We start from the raw sequence: 20,624 nt of genomic DNA on the forward strand, positions 1-20,624 counted from the left end.
GTGATTTTAAGTATAAACTGAGATAATGTCTCTAAAGTACTTAGAATAATAATTGTTACTTAGTGCAAATTTAGAATGTGATTGGTTGGTAAGTATATATTTGTATACAAAATTCAGCAACATTGGCAAATGAAAAAGGATGCCTTTGCCACCAAAATGAAGTATTTTATGGCTGAGTAAGTTTGAGAAGTAAAGGTTTAAACAAGTGAAACAGATTTTTTACTAAAGATTTCTAAAAACTTGTATTACACTAATATGCATTGGAACCTACTAGAGAAAGCCGTAATAAAAATTAAAAAAACATGGAGCTTCACAGATGTCAACCAGTCAGCAGAAAAGAGACACCCAAATGTTAAAACAACACTCAGAAAAACTGTCACACAGAGGGTTTCAAGGAAGGTCAGGCCAATTTTCACCTTAATCTGAAAGAGAAACACACCCAAAGTAAGCAGAATAAGCCCTTGAGAAAGAGGACACAACAGATTCAGATTCAGAGAAAAAGTGTTCTCAAGCTAACTGAAGTTGACACCTAGCCCTTCATACTCCCTTAATCCTTTTGGAAAACATCTGCTACAGATATATGACAGAAAAATCAAGATTGGGAATTATCTGGGGTCTGCCACAGAGCACAGGGGCCCACCACTGTGCACAGGGACCCACTTTTCTCAGCATGAAAACCAACTTTTCAGATCTATTAGTGGTGATGCAGTGTGGATTAAATAAGATAGTCTTTTTTAGACACCAAACTATTGGACAGTGTTATAGTAAACAAAAGCTGTGACCACTTAGGTAAGAAACAGGTGAGGATATGGTCAAAATTTACTCAAAAAACTACTGAAATAATAAAATGGGACCTTCTACTCAAAATGTGGTTCATGGACCAGAAGTAATAGCATATTAGCATTATCTCAGAACCTGCTAGAGAGTTATCTAGACCTATTGAAAAATGATCTACATTTTAACAAGATATCTAGGTGATCTGGATCCACATTAAACTCTGGGAAGCACAGTAACTTTATAGAAGGAAGCACTGAAAATCTGGTAGAAGCTGAGCATAAGGAAATAAAGCTAAAAGTAAAATGGAAAATCAAGAACCCATCCACATAGAATTTTAAAAACTGTCCCTCTCAAATTCCACTCTCAATTAAAGAGGAAATACAAATACAAATTACAGAATATTTAGAAAATGAGTAGCACCATCTGAAATACAGGAAAAGTGCCCCCCAACCTCCTGCAAAGCCAACATGTTTAAAGCCCATAAAGAGAAATACAAATGTGAGGTCTGTAAAAAAATTCTAGGTGACCTTAGGGATAGAAGATAACTCCAAAGATCTATTCAAGTTAAGATTAAATAGGTGTCCCCCAGATGACTCTGGGACTGGAGTTATATCCTTTGTAAAATGTTAAATGAAAAATAAACTCTATCCTCAGAAAAGAACAAAGAAAATTTCCTCTACCAGTCTCAATATTGGATGAAACAACAACAAAATAAATAAAAATGTGAAATAAATACAAAGTAGAAAAAACTCAAAATATATCAGTAGTCATTTTGAATATAAATGAACTACCTGCTCATTTAAAATGCAAAGAATGTTGGACTGGATTGTTTATAAAATATCAAAATATATGGGTGTGATTTTAAAATTACATGACTAAAACTTTAAGACCATAAAAATAAGTATCTTAATAGCAGGTACCCTCTCACAGAGATTAAGAGATAGAGGGGTGCTATCTTTCTTGATGATTATGTTTTAAAGGGATGGTTCCCAGGTCCTTGAAAAAAACATTTTTGGGTTGTAAAACTGGCAAGAAGCTTAAAAAAATTTATGTCTCAAAGGGGCAGAGAAAGAAATTATAATGACAATATTTCTAAATTAAATGTTCTAGGCAAAGAGATGTCAGGGTCCCAGAGTTAGGAAGAATCCTGTCTAAGGTTTAGGTGTGCATTAAGGTCTTCCAGGTCAATGGTAAGAAAGTGAGAGCTAGAGTAATAAAAAAGTCATAAAAACATAGACTACTTAAATGATAGGATTTACATGTTTAATTTAATGACTATATACAAAATATTGCATGGGCCAATTAGAGAATAAATCTTTTCAAGTACTCTTAATATTACTAAAGTTAAGGTTTTTTTCCCTGGGCCATAATGCAAGTCTCAAAACACATCAAAGGAATGGTAAAACATACAACAGATTCTCTGGCTATACATAATTAACTTAGATATCGATAGCAAAATGACAACTAGAAGAACCCAAACATTAAAAGTTTCTAAAACACATTTCTAAATAGCTCATGAATTAGAAAGAAGTCATAATAGGAAGTAAAAAGTATTCAGAATGAGATCATAATGACTTTAAATTATGGGAAAGGGCTAAACAATATTTAGAGGGAAATATATCTTTGAATGCTTTCATGATTAAAGAATAAAGGCTTAACATGAATAAAAACATTATCTAAATTAAGAAATTAGAAATAAATAAAAAATAAAGCAAATAAAGCAGAAGAAAAAAGATAATAGAGTAAAATATAAACTTAATAAAATAGAAAACGAGGGGGTGTCTGGGTGGCTCACTTGGTTACACATCTGCTTTCAGCTCAGGTCATGATCCCAGAATGCTGGGACTGAGTCCTGCATTGGGCTCTTTGCTCAGTGGGGAGCCTGATTCTCCCTTTGTCTCCCTCTCTCCCTGCTTGTGCTACCTCTCTCTCTGACAATAAATAAATAAAATCTTAAAAAAAAAAAAAAAAGAAAACCAATAAGACACAGAAGATAAACAAAGAATAAAGGTTGCTTTTTATTTTAATTTTTGTCTTTTTAAAAGATTTTGTTTATTTATTTGACAGAGAGAGAGAGAGACACAGCGAGAGAGGAAACACAAATAGGGGGAGTGGAAGAGGGAAAAGCAGACTTCCCACAGAGCAGGGAGCCTGATACAGGGCTCAGGACTTGATCCCCGGACCCAGCGATCATGACCTGAGCCAAAGGCAGAGGCTTAACGACTGAGCCACCCAGGCACCCCTAAAGGTTGCTTTAAAAAAGGCAAATAAAATGTATAAGAAATCTAGCCAGATTAATAAAAAAGGGACAAAAATCATAAAGAAACAATAAAAAAGAGAAATGATACTGTAGAAACAGATACTGTAGAAGTCAGAGAGATGTAAAGAGATATTATGACCAACTTTATTCCATTTCAGACATACCGAATTGTCAAAAATTAAAATTTTGTATAATAGTGTATTCAAATATGTGAAGCAACAGAAACTTTTAATACTTGTGGAAATGTAAACTTATCCAGCCACATTGCCAAATAGTTTTTGTATTAAGCCCATCGAAATTGAACATATATACCATGTAAACAATTCCCTCACTGGATATAAAGTAAAAATAAAAAATGAAAACATTTGAACTCTTATAAAGATACATGTAAAAGAATACTCACTGGAATACTGTTCCCAGAAGAAAAAAGAAAGAAAAAGAAGGTGTGTGTGGGGGGATTTAATCCAACTGTTCATTCCCGGTAGAATGGACACATTTTGGTGTACTTGTCAAAAAATATTTCTTTTTGTCCATTAGGAATGGTATTCATAGTAGCTACAAGAGAAAAAGAATGTGACTTCATTCACAGTTAAATATGTCAGGGCGGAAAATTTTTTCTTATAACTTCCTAGGTTCTTTGGCTGGTGTAATAATTAAAATGATTTAAAACAGATTATTAAGAGAAAAATAAATTTAATTTCACAGGCACAGAAGCCCCATAAAAATATGAGACCCAAAGGCAGTGAGGCAACTGAGGCTTGCAAGCCATCCTGAGCTAAGAAATGAAACAGGAGCCTGGGGCTCAAAGGGGAAGAGGGAAAACCATAGGAAGAAAGAAGGGCATTCCTTTGGTAGTCTGATGTTTGCCCTGCCATGCAGATTAAAAAACGATCTCTGGAAAAAGTTCTCTTTCTGGTCTAGGCCCCCTACCTAAAATATTTTAGGTAGTTAAGTTTTTGTCTGCTGGATCTTGATTGCCTTCAGCTCACAATAATCCCCATGTAAGAGTAGCATATTTTGGGGTTATTCTGTTCTTATTCAAATGAATACATTCTGGTATTCTCATTCTTCTCTTTCACATACAGCTGTGAAAACAAGTGAACTTCAAAAATATAAAACTAAACAAAAGAAGGAAATCTTAGAAAAATACAACATGATTTCATTCATATTATATAAAAACACAGGCAAAATTTACAGTATATTGCTTAAAGGTAAACACACAGGTAGTAAAACTATGAAGCAGAAGAGCCTGGGTGGCTCAGTGGGTTAAAGTGACCAACTATTGATTTCGGCTCAAGCATGATCTCCGGGTGGTAAGATTGAACCGCAAGGTTCACTGAGCATGGCATCTGTCTGAGAGTCTCTTCCCCTCTCATTCTGCCCCTCCCCCTAGCATGTGCACTCTCTGAAAAAATAAAATAAAATAAAATAAAATAAAATAAAATAAAATAAAATAAAATAAAATAAAAAACAAAAAACAACTATCAAGCAAAGCTAGGGAATGAGTAACATGAACTTCAGGACTGTGTATTTTGTTGGGGGAAAGGAAGGAGAAAAGCACCAGAGAGGCTTATTCAGCACCTTTCACGATATCAGTAAAATTCTATTTCTTAACCTGTGCAGTAAGTACATGTGCGTTTATTATTATTACTTACATTTTACATGTACATGTTATATATGTTTAGCATACAGAAAGGAAAATATAGTCTTACATACAAAGAAAAAAATAAAGATATATGAATGCTTTTTAGAGAAAAAAGATTTATGAATCTAAGAAAAGCAAAAAAGAATAAAGATGAAGTTATAAATATTTAGAAAGAATAAAACAATATAACCTTATATCTTATAAATAAATAAAATATGTTACAACCTACTCCCGATGAAAAAGGGGGAAGGATCAAGTACACAAATTTTTAAAAAGAGAGCAAGAAAATTACTAAAGAGATAGTTAAGGGTTTTCCTAGATATCACCAAAACTCTAACCCAGTTAAAGTCCCCACCATCATCCTTCTTATATGTGAGATTCAAAGTATAGACATATTGGAAGATAATGGAGGTAGTCACAAAGTAGTAAATAACTAAACAAAGTCCTTTTCAACAGTGTTAGCTCATAGAACTAGCCAAAGATGCCAAGAAAAGAAAAGCTTACTTAGAAATATAGATTAAAAAAAAAAAATCAAGGCACTTTCTTGTGGGACTCAAGATGCACTATGCTGGAGGCATACTGAGAAGCCTAGCCAAGCTAGGACCTAGATGTTCTATGCATCTTTATAGTCCTGGGAGGCAGAAAAAGGGGACATCAAAGTTGTGGTGGTGGTTCTCTACTTGCTATGCAAATTCTGAAATAAAGTATTTTTGTGAGCTTTGTCTTCCCAGGTTGACTGACATCATGCTGTCTCTAATGTGATCTCTGACCATAACAAATGTTAGCATTTAGGTACTTAGATTCATTAGTCAAATTTTATTCTATTCTATTATTTTTTTTTTAAAGATTTTATTTATTTATTTGACAGAGATCACAAGTAGGCAGAGAGGCAGGCAGAGAGGGTGGAGGAAGCAGGCTCCCTACTGAGCAGAGAGCCCGATATGGGACTCGATTCCAGGACCCTGGATCATGACCTGACCTGAAGGTAGAAGCTTTAACCCACTGAGCCACCCAGCACCCAGTCAAATTTTATTTTTTATTCATATTATAATACTACTGTTTTCCAAATGGTTTGACATGCTATATGCTAGTACATGAATTCCTTCTGGCTGAACAAGTACAGGGAAATGACAGGGACAGGTTGGCAAAGAACTTTACCTACTGTAAATTGCATTATATTTAATCCAGAGTGACCAACCTATTTACTCCATAGGTTACTAGGGAGACACAGTTCTTTGTCTCTGCTAATGCACTGCAAACTGGTAAGGAAACAGTTGTTAAAAGCTCTTCAATAACAAAAGGGGACTTGTTTCTAAAGATTTTGTTCTGCTCCATTAGCTCTCTTAGGTGCTGCTTAATTTCTGACTACAAGTATAATGAATTATCAGATGCCCTGCTTTGGGAAGAGTTGTATCTTTTTCTCCTCACAGAGAAAGACTGTGTCAAAGGAACACTTGAGTTGCTTTTTTATAATGAGAGGACACAATGTACTCAGGCCAGCAACTTTTTAAAAGATCCCAACAAAGAATGAATGTGAAACATGCTTCCTAAAGTGTCCTCACATGTTTTAACACAGGTAAGGACAGACTGAAAAATCCTTACAATATTAGAAACAAACCGCCTACTCCTTTGCCATTAATTGACTCCCTCAAATTCTTGTGCTGACAATGTGGAATCATTTCTAACCTTTTTTTTCCCCCCTACCTCTCAAAGATTTTCTTAGCAGTTGCTGTGATACAGCACTGCACTTTGGGGCTCAAGATTTTGGAAGAATTTTGCCACTTCTTCGTAAGAAGTGGAACTGGAAAGGAAGAACAGACATCCACATAAAAACTATTATGCCTTGCCACTCCATTTTCTAGCTTTTCTCATGAGCAACCTCATAACAGATGGAGAAGATTCTTTTCAACTCCATGCCATTATCATAAATTTCTAAAATAAAACATTATATTCATCCTGACTAATCTAAATATACCATTTCCACCAATTAATTACAGAGATTTATTTAATTTTGTATCTTCTGAAATTCACTGGCACTGAAGAGGATATAAAGGTCAGAGGAAATTGGATTCCTTTGAACTCCTCTATTTCTTAATGGAAAAACTGTCGTCGTCGTCTTCTTCTTCTTTTTTTAAGGGCTTTATGTATTTATTTGTCAGAGAGAGAGTATACAAGCTGGGGTGGGATAGGGAGGGTTTTGGCAGAGGGAGAAGCAGGACACCCCGCCAAGCAAGGAGCCCAATGCGGGACTTGATCCCAGGATCCTGGGATCATGACCTGAGCCGAAGGCAGAGGCTTAACTGACTGAGCCACTCAGGTGTCCCGAAATTGTCTTCTTTTAACACACAAAATGAGTTAAAAATAAAAATAAGTGGATATTTCTTTTTATTAAATATATAATTAATTGCTAACCTTTCAATGGAAAGTAGAGTAGAAAAGCGCAGATTAAATGGAGGCTTACTTAAAAAAAACAACAACAACAAAATAAAACAAAACCAACACTTACTGTTAAAGTGAAAGGATATGGTACCAAATGTTTTGAATGGCTCTTTCTAAAGTATGTAATTCTTTCTTCTTTATCTGTACTAAGGATTTGTGTCCATCTTTCCAACAACCATCTTAGATTTGCTGAAGTGCAAATGAGAAAATTATTAAGACATTTTTGTTCCCTTTAATAACAATGACTTATGGTGAGTGGAAAAAGCCAGGTAAGACTACTGGAAATATAATTTGGGGAGTGAGGATGTCAGTCTTTGATAAAAGAAGAACCAGTTTGGCATAAAGTTACTAGTTTCAAATTTAATAAATAGAAAATATTGCTATAGTGTTTGAAGACCTTCTAGTCAAAAAGCTATAGGCAAAAAACCATAAAACTAAGCAGTAACAAAATGGTCTTAAAAAACTTGTTCAAGAATAGCTCTTCTCAGTTCTTTAGAAAAACAGACTAGACATAGGTAAGTGGGATAATCACATAGGTCAAATATTTTCCCAAATGATCCAAACGAATGTGGTTTGAAGTGGTGGGGTGCAGAACTGATGGCCAAGAAAGAATTACTGAGATGTCTTCAGTGCAAAAAGGTGGTTTTATTATAGCATGGGGACAGGACCCTTGGGCAGAAAGAGCTGAACCATGGTTTTGAGGAGTGACTGATTATATTTTCTATCTTATGGAGGGGAGAGAATGATATTAGGGTCCTACTGAGTCTATAGGTTTCTGGGTGCGGGGCAGTTTGTAGGGTGTTAGCTTGTGCTTTGCCCTCAGCTTGCCTTTTGCTCCCTCATCACCAGTCACTGTGATATTTTTCCTTAGAAAACTGGCTAGATATTTTGATGCCCTAAGCAAATATTTTGAAAGAGGTCTTACTTAGCTTTTGGTTGCTGTGGAACAAATTACCACCAAGCAAATCCTTTAAAACAATACACATTTGCTATCTCAATTTCCTTAGGTCAGGAGTCTGGGTATGGCCTAACTGGGTCTCTTAATCTGGGTGTTGTAAGCCTACAATCAAGGTGTTGGCTAGGATGCATTCTCATCTGGAGCTCAGAGTCATAGAATTCAGTTCCTTGTGACTATAAGACTGAAGCCCTCTGTTCTGAGAGACTTACCACTTCCTTAGGTGGTTCATGACATGGCTGGGCTCCTTTAAGGCCAGCAGGAGAGCTTCTTGCATTTAAAGAGATCAACTGATAAAGCCAGCCTCATTTGCAAAATCCCTCCACCTTTTCCATATACTATAACATAACCATACACTATAACATAACCACATAACATAACATAACATAACATAACATAACGTAACATAACCCATCATATACATAGGTTTCATCCATAGTCAAAGGGAGGAGATCCCTACTTATAGGACATGGTCATTTGGGGTTATCTTACTTAGGTCTATGACAGGCCCTTTCCAATAAACTTGCTACAGATTTCTTCCTCAAACACAAGAATTCAAGATACTGCAGTACTCCTTTCTTCTGAGGCCTCCAGCCATCTTTTCAGCCAGGTAAATCTGTCACAGAGTGACTTCAAATCCTTCTCCTACCCTCCTACTTTCTCTGGTTCCCAACTTCGGTCCCTTAAAAGTTACTGACTCTGGACTTTATCATACACTTCTCTGTTGTTCCTTTCACCTCTTGAAATAATTACCCATCTCTCTTAAACTGCTATCCATTCCAGATAACCATCATCTACCGCTTTCCTACATTAGTCCTACTATGTCTGGGCCTCAAGTGTTCATGCAGAGTGGAGTTTGCTAGGTTTGCATGGAGAAAGGTGCACATTCACACTCCACAGTGTTTTATCAGGGCACTGTAACTCCAGGAAACCAGAATCCTTGAACCACTTCATAATCTAGATGTGATTATCAATTAGTGCCTGTGGGCTTTCATGTCATTTCAGATATTTTTACATAACAATGAGGTGATTTTTTTTTTCTAACTTATAAATGATGAACTTTAAGGCTACTTTTTGTGAATATTATTGTGTTTATTGGTGTTTTTTCAAGCAAGAGCTAAATATCTTTTATTTATGAAACCTGCTCATTGTCTTAGTATTTATCTTATTCTATACCAGAAGGAATCACGTTTCCTGTTTCAGAATACATACACATGTAATAAATTATACAAATTTGATAGAGATGTGGAACTCTAAATTCAAGATAATAGTTACATAGAGAGAAAGAGCAGGAAATGGAACAGAAGAATACAGGACATAGAATTCAGAGGTTATGATTCCCTCTACATAGAGCTTAATGTATTATTGAAGTCATATTTTTAAAAACACTTATAGTCTCTGGAAATGATCCTACAGATATATAGCAAATGAAAAAATGCTTCTTTAAGAAAATCTACTAAAATTAAGAAGAGCAGTAATCTGTGCCATTTGAAGCACAACTCATTCCCTTCTCCCTGCGTCCTTAGCTAATGTGACAGAAACCGCAAGGCAAAGCACACAGCACTCCCTTTTGCTCAAGCTCCCCATCAAAGACTGTACTGTCTTTTCAACAGAGGCAGAACATCCATATTTCTCTTGCACCCTACACTACTTGTTGCATAGCTATGTTCCTAGTAAGTGCCACCCAGAGTTTGTGGTCTCCCTTTTTTTGCCCAGCCCCCATGTGTGGAAAGAATCTTTACATTTATGTGTGTGTGACTCTAAGAATACTGGGGCACTAGCTCTAGCTCATTCATAGGTCTGAGATTCCAGACTAGGAGAGGCAAGCAAAAAAGACTAGAGGGTGCCACTCGCATCCACTCCCCAGTAGCTAAAGCAGAAGTCACTCAGAGAAAAGCATATCACTGTTCCCAGACCTAGCTCTAAACCCCTGCCTCAGAGATTTTGCCCAGGGGAAGAGGCAGCCATAAATGAGATCCCTGAAAGAGAAAAGAAGTGACTTTATTTGAAACAAAATGCAAGTTCAGGACTAAGCATACTCAAAAATAATGGAGGCTTTGGTGGAAAGCAATTAAGAGTAGGATGATAGCTTCATTACAGATATAAATTAATCCAGAGACCAGCTAGCTTATCAGAGGGAACCACAGAAAAGAAAAGCTAAGAAGAGCCATTGTGGGGTCAGAACAAATCTCAAACTGGCCTCAAACTCTACTTCTGCAAGGGAACCTGAATTTAACTGGATCAGTGTATGGCACAATTTATTATACTACAGAACATTACTGAAAACAATGGAGCAATCACCCAGCAATTACTGGAGCTTCACAGATGAGTGCAGTCAGGGAAAGAAGCAGTGAAAGAGCATTGCTAATACTACTCACTGTAAGCACACCCAATACTAAACCCTCTGAGGAGCAACACCTGAGACTTGAAGTTGGGAAGGGGTCGGTAGGGCGGAAGAGTAGATGAAAATAATCCAACCGGTCACTAAACAAATAAACAAACAAATACGGTAACAATATCCAAAGAAGAATGAGGGGAACAAGTACCTAGAATCCCTAAAGTATCCCATTTTTAACCTAAATTATGATACATACATAGCACAGGAAAATGTAGCCTATACATAGAGGGGAAAAGCAAGCAATGCAAACTGCCTGCAAGAGCAATCCAAAGTTAGATTGAAAGGACAAGCACTTAAAATTAGTCATTATAAATATGTTCAGAGAACTAAAGTAAACCATGATTAACGAAGAGTATGAAGACAATGTCTCATCAAATAGGGAGTATCAATACAGGGCTAGAAATTTTAAGAAAGAATAGAATGGAAATTTTGGAGCTGAAAAGAACAATAACAATAGTGAAATGAAATATTCACTAGAGGTACTCAACAGTAGATTTGAACTGGCAGAAGAATGAATTAGCAAATTTTAAGATGAATTGACAGAGATTATGTAATACAAAGAACAGAGAGAAAAGAGAAAGAAGAGAAATAGAGTCTCAAAGAAATGTGGGACATCATTAAACCCAACAACATATACAAAATCAAGTATTAGAAATAGAGCAGAGAAAAGAGAAGAAAAAATATTTGAAGAAATAATGACTGTAAATGTCTCCAATTTAATGAAAATCTATAAATCTGAGAAGCTCAATGAAATCCAAGTAGAATAAACAGAAAGAGATCAACACAGACACAATTCCTAATAAAAATGCAGAAAGCCAAAGACATGAAGAAAATCTTGAAATCAATAAAGGAAAAATGCCTTGTCACTTACAAAGGAACTTCAATTAAATTAATAGTTGGTTTCTCATCAGAAACAATGGAGGCCAAAATGACAGTGATATAGCCAAAGTGAGAGTAAAACATGCAAAGTGCTCAAAGGAAAAACTGTCAACCAAGAATCATAAATGCAGAAAAATCTTATTTCAAAAATAAGAGAAAATGAAAACATTTCAGATAACTAAAAACTGAAAGAATGTGTGTTGTGGGCAGACCTGTGTTAGAAGAAATACTAAAGAAGTTTTTCAGCCTAAAAGCAATAACTCTATAGAGTAATTCAGACATATAAGATAAGAAGACCAAAAGCACTGGTAAAGGTAAGTATATATTTGTAAAAGACATTTTAGATGCATCTCTTCTCCTTTCTTCTCTAAATTGACCTACAGAGTGGTTGTATAAAGCAATATGTATATAATATATAAATAAGTCATGGAGATGGAAAGTATGGCGCAGGGAATATAGTCAATAATACTGTAATGATTTTGTATGGTGACAAATGGTACTACACTTATGGTGAGCAATGAGTAACGTATAGAATTATGGAATCACTATGTTGTACATCTGAAACTAACATCAGGTTAATACTTCACTGAAGATGAAAAAGAAGTTGTTGTAATGTAAACCTTCTTTTATACAAAAGAAAATTTTGAGTATAAACACCACTTAATTTACATAATTTTAACTGATTAACCAAATCATAAAGTTACAAGATTTAAAAATCGAGAATTAAAAACAAGTCCCAAATGTACATAATCATATTGCTGGGCCTAGTACATACAGAAATGTAATAAATTTGCCAAAAACAGCATACACACACACAAAAAGTGAAAATAAAACTGTACTGAATTAAGGAAATGACACTAAATGGTAACTTAAATCCACAAGAGCAAATACAAAGAACCAGAAATGATAAATAAGATAGTTATTGATAAATAAGATATAATATGTGCTACAAATATACACTTGCTTTCCTTTCTCGCTTACCTTCCCATAAAGATAAAAAATTGTATACAATAATAATTATAACAATGCATTGTTGAGTTTGTGACACAGAGATGCACACGTATAACCATGATAGGACAAAACAGAGGAAAATGGAGTAGAGCTACAGAGGACGAACATTTCTATCTCATACTGGAATTAAGTTAATACATAAATCTGATGTAGATTCTGCTAAGTTAGGATGTATATGTTAAGCCCTATAGTAAAAAATAAGAAAAAGACTCAACAATAATTTTTTTTAAAAGATATTATTCATTTATTTATTTGACACACAGAGAGAGATCACAAGTAAGCAGAGAGGCAGGCAGAGAGAGAGGGGGAAGCAGGCTCCCCACTGAGCAGAGAGCCCGATCTGGGGCTTGATCCCAGGACCCTGAGATCACAACCTGAGCGGAAGGCAGAGGCTTAATCCACTGAGTCACCCAGGTGCTCCTCAACAATAAATTTTGAAAAATCATTAAAGGAATTAAAATGTTACATTAGAAAATGATTAAGCAAAAGAAAGCATTAAAGGAAGAATAGAGAAACAAAAATTACACAAGACATATATAAGACAAAAAGTAACACAACAAATGTAAATCCAACTATAGTAATAATAACATTAAGTGTAATGGATTAAACAAACCAAGCAAAAAAACCAAGATTGCCAGTTGGATTAAAAAACAAGGGGTGCCTGGGTGGCTCAGTGTGTTAAGCCTCTACCTTTGGCTCAGGTCATGATCTCAGAGTCCTGAGAACAAGACCCACATGGAGCTCTCTGCTCTGTGGGGAGCCTGCTTCCCCCCTCTCTTTGCCTGCTGCTCTGCCTACTTGTGGTCTGTCAAACAAATAAATAAAAATCTTAAAACAACAACAACAACAACAACAACAAAACTCCACAGCATCTGGATTAGAGAGAGATTAGAAGGAGAACCTCAACCAGACTTGGCCCTGAGCATGGAGCCTCATGTGGGGCTCAACCCCACAACCCTGAGATCATTACTTGAGCTAAATTAAGAATCAGTCTCCTTGCCATTTGCGACGACGTGGATGGAACTAGAGGGTATCATGCTTAGCAAAATAAGTCAATCGGAGAAGGACAACTATCATATGATCTCCCTGATATGAGGAAGTGGAGATGCAACATGGGGGGGCTAAGGGGGTAAGAGAAGAATAAATGAAACAAGATGGGATTGGGACGGAGACAAACCATAAGTGACTCTTAATCTCACAAAACAAACTGAGGGTTGCTGGGGGGAGGGGGTGCTGGGAGAAGGGGGTGAGGTTATGGACATTGGGGAGGGTATGTGCTATGGTGAATGCTGTGAAGTGTGTAAACCTGGCAATTCACAGACCTGTACCCCTGGGGATTAAAATATATTATATGTTTATAAAAAAAAAAAAAAGAATCAGTGTCTTAACCAACCGAGCCACCCAGGCGCCCCATCAGTATTTTACTTTAAATAACAGATAGAACAAATGGCAGAAGAACAAGGAAATAAAGACTTCAAAAACACTATAAACCACCTAGATTTAATGGACATCTACCCAACAATAGCAGCAGAGTATATACTCTTCCATGGTACATTCTCTGGGATAGGCCACATGCTAAACCATAAAACAAAATTGATAATATTCTCCAAACATAATGAAATAAAATTAGATATCAATCAGAGAGAGAAATTTGGGAAACTCACAAATATATGGAAATTAAACAAAACACTTCAAAATAATCAGTGAATCAAAGAAGAAATTAGAAGTGAATTAGAAAATACTGTGAGATGAATGAAAATGAAGACACAGAACACCAAAACTTATGAAATACAGCTATAAGAGCAGGGCTTAGAGGGAATTTTAGAGCTATAAATGCTTATAATAAAAAATAAAATGATTCCAAATTGATAAAATAATAACCTACCACCTTAACACACTGAAGGGAAAGGACACACTCACCCCAAAGCATACAGAAAGAAGGAAGTAATAAAGATTAGATCGCATATTAAAAAAAAACAAAACCAAACCAGAAAAACAATAGAGAATATTCATGAAACAAAAAATTGGTTCTTTAAAAAAATCAACAAAAATAATAAATCTTTTGGGGTGCCTGTGTGGCTCAGTCAGTTAAACATCTGCTCTGGTCTTGATCCCTGAGTCCTGGAATTGAGCTCCACGTCCGGCTTCCTGCTCAACCAGAAGTCTGCTTTTCCCTCTCCCTCTGCTTGCCACTCTGTCTATTTGTGGTCTCTTTCTCTAACAAATAAATAAACAAAATCTTAAACAAACAAAAAAAATGATAAATCTTTTAAAGAGTACAAACTTCTGGCTCTAAAATGAGTAAGTTCTGGAGATCTAATGTACAAGATAGTGATTTTACTTCTAATACTATTGTATATACTTGAAAGTTGCTAGAACAGATCTTAAATGTTCTTACCACAAAAAGGAAAATGATAATTATGTGATGTGATGGAGGTATAGCTAACACTATTCTGTTGATCACTTTGTAATATATAAGTGTATCAAATCAATACGTTGTATACCCTAAACTTACACAATGCTATATGTCAGTTATATCTCAATAAAGCTGGAAAAAAGGGGAACACAGGTTTACCTACACTTACCAATGAAAGAAGAGAGAAAACTCAAATTATTAAAATCAGGAATGAAAGATAAGGACATCACTAACAACCTTACAGAAATAAAAAAGATTATTAAGGAATACTATGAACAATGTATTCCAATAAATTAGATAATATACTGAAATAAAAGACAAAAACTACCCAAACTGATTCAATAAGAAATAGATAAAATGAATAGATTTTTAACAAGTAAAAAGACTGAATTAGTAATAAAGAAAACTACCCACAAAGGAAAGCCCAAGCCCAGATGTCTTCACTGCTGAATTCTGCTTAATATTTAAAGGGAAATTAAGACCAGTTCTTCACAAAATATAAAAAAAGGAAAGAACACTTACTTATGTATTCTATGAGGCTCTAATAACACAAACGTGATAAAGACATCATAAGAAACTACACACCAACATCTCTTAAGAATACAGGAGCAAAACTCCTCAACAGAATATCAGCAAACCAAATCTGTCAGTATAAAAAAAGGATTATACACCATGATTGAACGCTTTCTCCCTGGTATAAGGAACAAGAGAAGGAGGTCTACTTTTACAACCTCTATTCAATATTGTACTAAAGGTTCTAGCACAATTAGGCCAGAAAATGAAATCAATGACATCTAGATTGGAAAAGAAGAAATAAAATGTTATCAGATGACATGATTATGTGGCTAAAATATCCTGAGGAAAATTCTAAGAATTATTGCAATTAATAAATAACTTTAACAAGACTGCAGAACATAATCTCAACATACAAAAAGTTTATTGTAATTCTATATATTTACGATTTATAATCAAAAGTGAAAATTAAGAAAATTATTCCAATTATTATAGTATCAAAGAGAATAAAGCATGTAGGGATAAATTTAACAAAAGAAATATAAAATGTATACTCCGAAAACTATACACCATTGGTGAAATAAAGAAGATCTAAATAAATGGAAAGGCATTCTATGTTCATGGGTCAAAAGACAATATTTTTAAGACAGCTATGTTTCCAATTTGATCTACAGATTCAATGCAACCTGAGGAGAACTTCCCAAAGGTTATCTATGGTAAATACATGTACCACAAGATACTGTTAGATATTCAGTGGAAACAAACAAAACACCTCTTTTGTCAAGGATATTTTGAAGAATAACCAAAATTAAACAAGTTTATTTAATACAGAATTTTTCAGTAGCTTTAATATGCTCATGGGTACTCTAACTTTGCATTTTCCTAACTTAAAAACTACAGACACCTTTTCGGTGTGGGGGGGCATGCATTAACATATCAAGGCCTGTTAATAGTCTTCAATACAGATTTTGATAAATCGTGTCCTAAGGGATATTAATTCACTATGTTGGTTGACCTTCCTTTGTCTCCCTAGTTAACACAGTGAAGTAATCAGAAAGAGAGACAGCCAGAAACTCACATCCTTGTGCTTAAGCACACAGATCTTAGCCATTCATTAAACCAAGCTTGACTGTATTCATTTATGATTATCTCTCAAGAATTACAGAAAAGCTTCACACAAACTGCCCATCTGAAACACACACATACACTCCTTTTCAGGGATGGTACAAAAGGCTTTTATCACCTTGGAAATCACATTTGCAGATACTAGTGAATGATGAATGGCTTCTCTTGTTAGCCCAAGGTTCACAAGATTTCCAAATTGCCTAACCATTCCCAAGGAAGTAATTAATACACTAAAACAAGGATACATCAGCAGTCAGCAAAATTCTGGGTATAGGATTTCTACAGGTCAAATGACCTGGGTCATTCAACGAATGAAGAGCAAGGACATAAAAAGAGATGTGAGGGAATATTTAGAGTAAGACAGATTTTAAAAATACCTCTTAAAAATGGACAAAATTGATTACGATGTTTAGAAAGACACTAGTGATACACACTTGGGTGAAAATGTTTAAAGTAACAAAAGGAGGGGGCCTCGGTGGCTCAGTCGGTTAAGTGTTGGACTCTTGATTTCAGCTCAGGTCATGATCTCAGGGTCCTGGTATGGAGGCCCACATCGTGCTCTGTGCTCAGCAGGGAGTCTGCCTGAGATTTTCTCTTCCTCCCCCTACCCCCCAGCTTGTGGGCCTCTCTCAAATAAATAAATTAATTAAAAAAATAAAGAAATGCAAAGAAATCATTACTATGAGAATCAGAAGAGCAGTTAACTTTTACAAAGGAAAGAAGGGGTTGTGACTGAGATAGGGAATGTGGCGAGCTTCTGGACTGGCTGGTAAAACTCTATTTCTTGAGCTTTGTGATGGTTTACCTTTTAATAATTCATGATGGTGTAATGATTCTTTATGCTGCATGTAATAAATCATGTGTTATATTCATTGTGTTACAGGTAGTTTTCTTTCTTTTTTCTCACAGGTAGTTTTCTTACTCTGTGCTTTATTTTATAAATAAGAATGTTTTTATTTTATTTATTTATGTTTTATTTATATTTATTTATATATTTATATATATATGTATTAATGTTTTAGTATTTGTTATATTTATTTTATATGTAATATATATCATTTTATAAGTAATAATGTTTTTATTAAAAAGGAGTATATATATCCCTATTCTATTTCTGTAGAAAATTAACTATCAGAAAAGGGGTAGATCTCATCATGCTTTTTCCTGATACTCCATACTTAACTACATTAAGGCACATAACATTTCCAGATTCACCAAAAGATGTGCATATACCCCTCTCAACACTGCTTTCTTGCTTTTATTCTTCACAAACAGAACTAAAGTATTCATGTACTTTGCTTTTTAAAATTTTTTTTAAGTAGTTCTTTATGGAAGTCATAAAAATTTATTACAAGGTTATTCACTTTTTTCAGTGCAATAAGACATTCATAATATGTTTCTCATGAGGTAGGCTATTCAATTTTACCTTGTAAAATAATTAAATTGAATTTCTGACACTGTGAATAATTAAGTACTAGGACATGGAAGGACAGGTGATTCAACGGTTAATTGGAATGACTTAAAGTATCACCAACATTGAAAAATGTGTTGCAAAATATTAAAAAATAAAGACATTTTTATTATAGCCACTATAGTAAAATGTGACTTGATCTAAATATTACCATACACTCAAAAATTCCAAAGTTTAAGTTCTGTTAAGTCCAACGGAACATAAGGCTTAAGACTGTTCAGGAACCAAAGAGAAATAAATAACATATGCTAACTGTGCAATACATAATTACCAATCTTCTTGCTAGTTCTAAGATATATATGATGGACTGGTTGACATTATGATTAAGTATTTACCACCTAAATTCAGCCTAAAGTCTCTATTATCCCCACCAGTATGCAGGTTAAAATCAGACAATGTGAAAGTCATTCCTTTTTACTGGAAATTTTTTAATGACTACTGGAACTCTTTAAAAATGAATACTATTCTGAGAAGAGTAACACACTAACCTGTTGAGATTACACTATATATTAGCTATAAAATTTAACCTTCTAGTCATCAGCAAACAAGATGCAAAGGACAGACAGGAACAGAGGGAGGGGAAGGAAAGAGTTATTATAAAGGAACATAGTCTGGAGCATGGAACACTGTGCTAGGATTACCTAAACTAGGTGCTTTGAACAAAGCCCTGACCCAGGAACACAACTGTATGACTGCAAGAGTCCCCTTTCATAATGTAATCTATGTAACTGGTATCTGTTGGAAAAACTCTCTCTATAAAATGTTAACATGTCTTTTGAGATGCAACACTGGAGTCATGCTCTGGAAGGTAAATCTGGAAAGGATTACATTGTGCTAGTTTGGTAAAGGGAAGCAGAGAAGGTAAAGAGAGGAAGTTGAAAACACAAACTTTCTCCCTTTGCCTGTGTCACAAGGCAACAGTGCACCTTTTTCTGTCCCTTTCCATTTCCATACGTACACTCTCAAGTAGTATCTGCAATTATGGGCTTAGTTTCATAAAAAATAAATACTGTTTCTTACTCTTAGAAAAACATTTAGGAATCCAGAGGTCTGGAGTGTTTAAGCAAAAATAAAATCTTCAGAACTCAATGGTTGACTGAAGCATGTATACAAAAGAAAAGATAATCACATAGGTATCAGCTTTTGGCTTGGAGATATGGCTTGCAGAAGGCTAATACTCCCACTGAATTAGAAAACTGGACATAATACAAAAATGAACTATTTGGAAGAATGGACTGATAATGAACCAGCCAGGACATGAGGGTCTATACTGCAGGAAGATGAGAAGCAAGTTGATATTAGTAGAGTTTCCTTACTGCCACTTTTCCTCTTGGGGGACTCAGCAGTACTCAAAAACATGCATCAGGCTTACAAAACAAATGGTGAGAGAGAAGTCATCAGAGTTTAAGCAAGCTCAGGGACAGAGAGACAGAACTGGAGGTTTGAGGCTGCTAAGGGATGCAGAATGTGAGCCAGGATGTAAGACAGACAATATTCCTGGGATGTAAGGACACAAGAGTGTAGCCAATATCAAGTACCACTTGCCCTCTTAAGGCATTTTTTGACTAAGCTGTGTAGGGCAAAAGGCTAATAAGGAGCGTTAAAAGCAGCTAAAATACACGGTGAAAATATTGACAAACTCAGAGTATTAGAGATATAAAAGTTGGAATTCATGGCTTATAGAAGCAAAGGTCCTTGGGAACACCTCAGGCACTTAGTTGGAACTTAAAGGGCTTCAGCCTGGGAGTCAGAGAAGAAACAGGAAGACCCAAACAAAGACTGGTAAAGAACTTCAAGTTGGCTCAGGTTCTTAGAGTTGAGATTACATACCCCTCTGCTACTAGCAGGACAGAGGTCATTTCCAAGGAGGAAAAAAACACCATCCAGAGCCCACATTTACCCAAACTTAAAACCAAGTGCAGGACCTAAGAAGCAGGATGAAAAAAAAAAAAAAAGATAATAGAAAAATATACACAGTTAGCTTAAAAAATATTTTCTATATTGAGCTATATTTTCTTGTAAGTAAAATTGCTAGTTTACATGGTTGAATTCAGTAGTTACAGTTCCATAACAGTCTGCCATTCAGAACTAGTTTGGGAAGAAGATTTCTTCTAATGGGTAGATAATGTATACAGTACTTAACACTGTCTCCATGGCCCTCTCCATCCTCCCTTGGGGTGGTTGTGCCTAACAGAGCTAACAGAGTCCTTGTGTATTTGAATATTGAGTGGCCCAGGAGGTGCATTTTCTTACATCAATAAAACATACTCAACTTTGGGGAAGGGGGGAGAAAGAAAAGTATACACAGTTGACTCAACTATCGGAGTTATGAATTACTGACTTTAGGATCATTATGATTATTATATTAAACATTTTAAAAAAGATTTTATTTCTTTATTTGAGAGAGAACGAGAGAGAGAGAGAGAGAACGAGAGAGAGAGAGCGAGCAGAACAGGGGGAGAGGGAGAGGGAGAAGCAGACACTGTCAAAAGGACCTGAGCGGAAGGCAGATGCTTAATCGACTGACCCACCCAGGTGCCACAAAGATTATTAATGTATTCAAGAAAATATATTACAAGAAAAGAGTTTAAAACAGAAACTGCAGAATAGAAAAACATGACTATATGACTAAAATTTAAAACACAATTTAATTGGTTAAATGGCACAAAAAACTCAAGAGAGAAAATTTTATGATCTGGGAGACAGGTAGTAGAAAGTAACAAAATTCATGCATA

The sequence above is a fragment of the Mustela putorius genome, unplaced genomic scaffold (genome assembly GCF_011764305.1).
Source record: "Mustela putorius furo isolate JIRA1106 unplaced genomic scaffold, ASM1176430v1.1 tig00000145_pilon_pilon_pilon, whole genome shotgun sequence".
Lineage (NCBI taxonomy): Eukaryota > Metazoa > Chordata > Mammalia > Carnivora > Mustelidae > Mustela > Mustela putorius.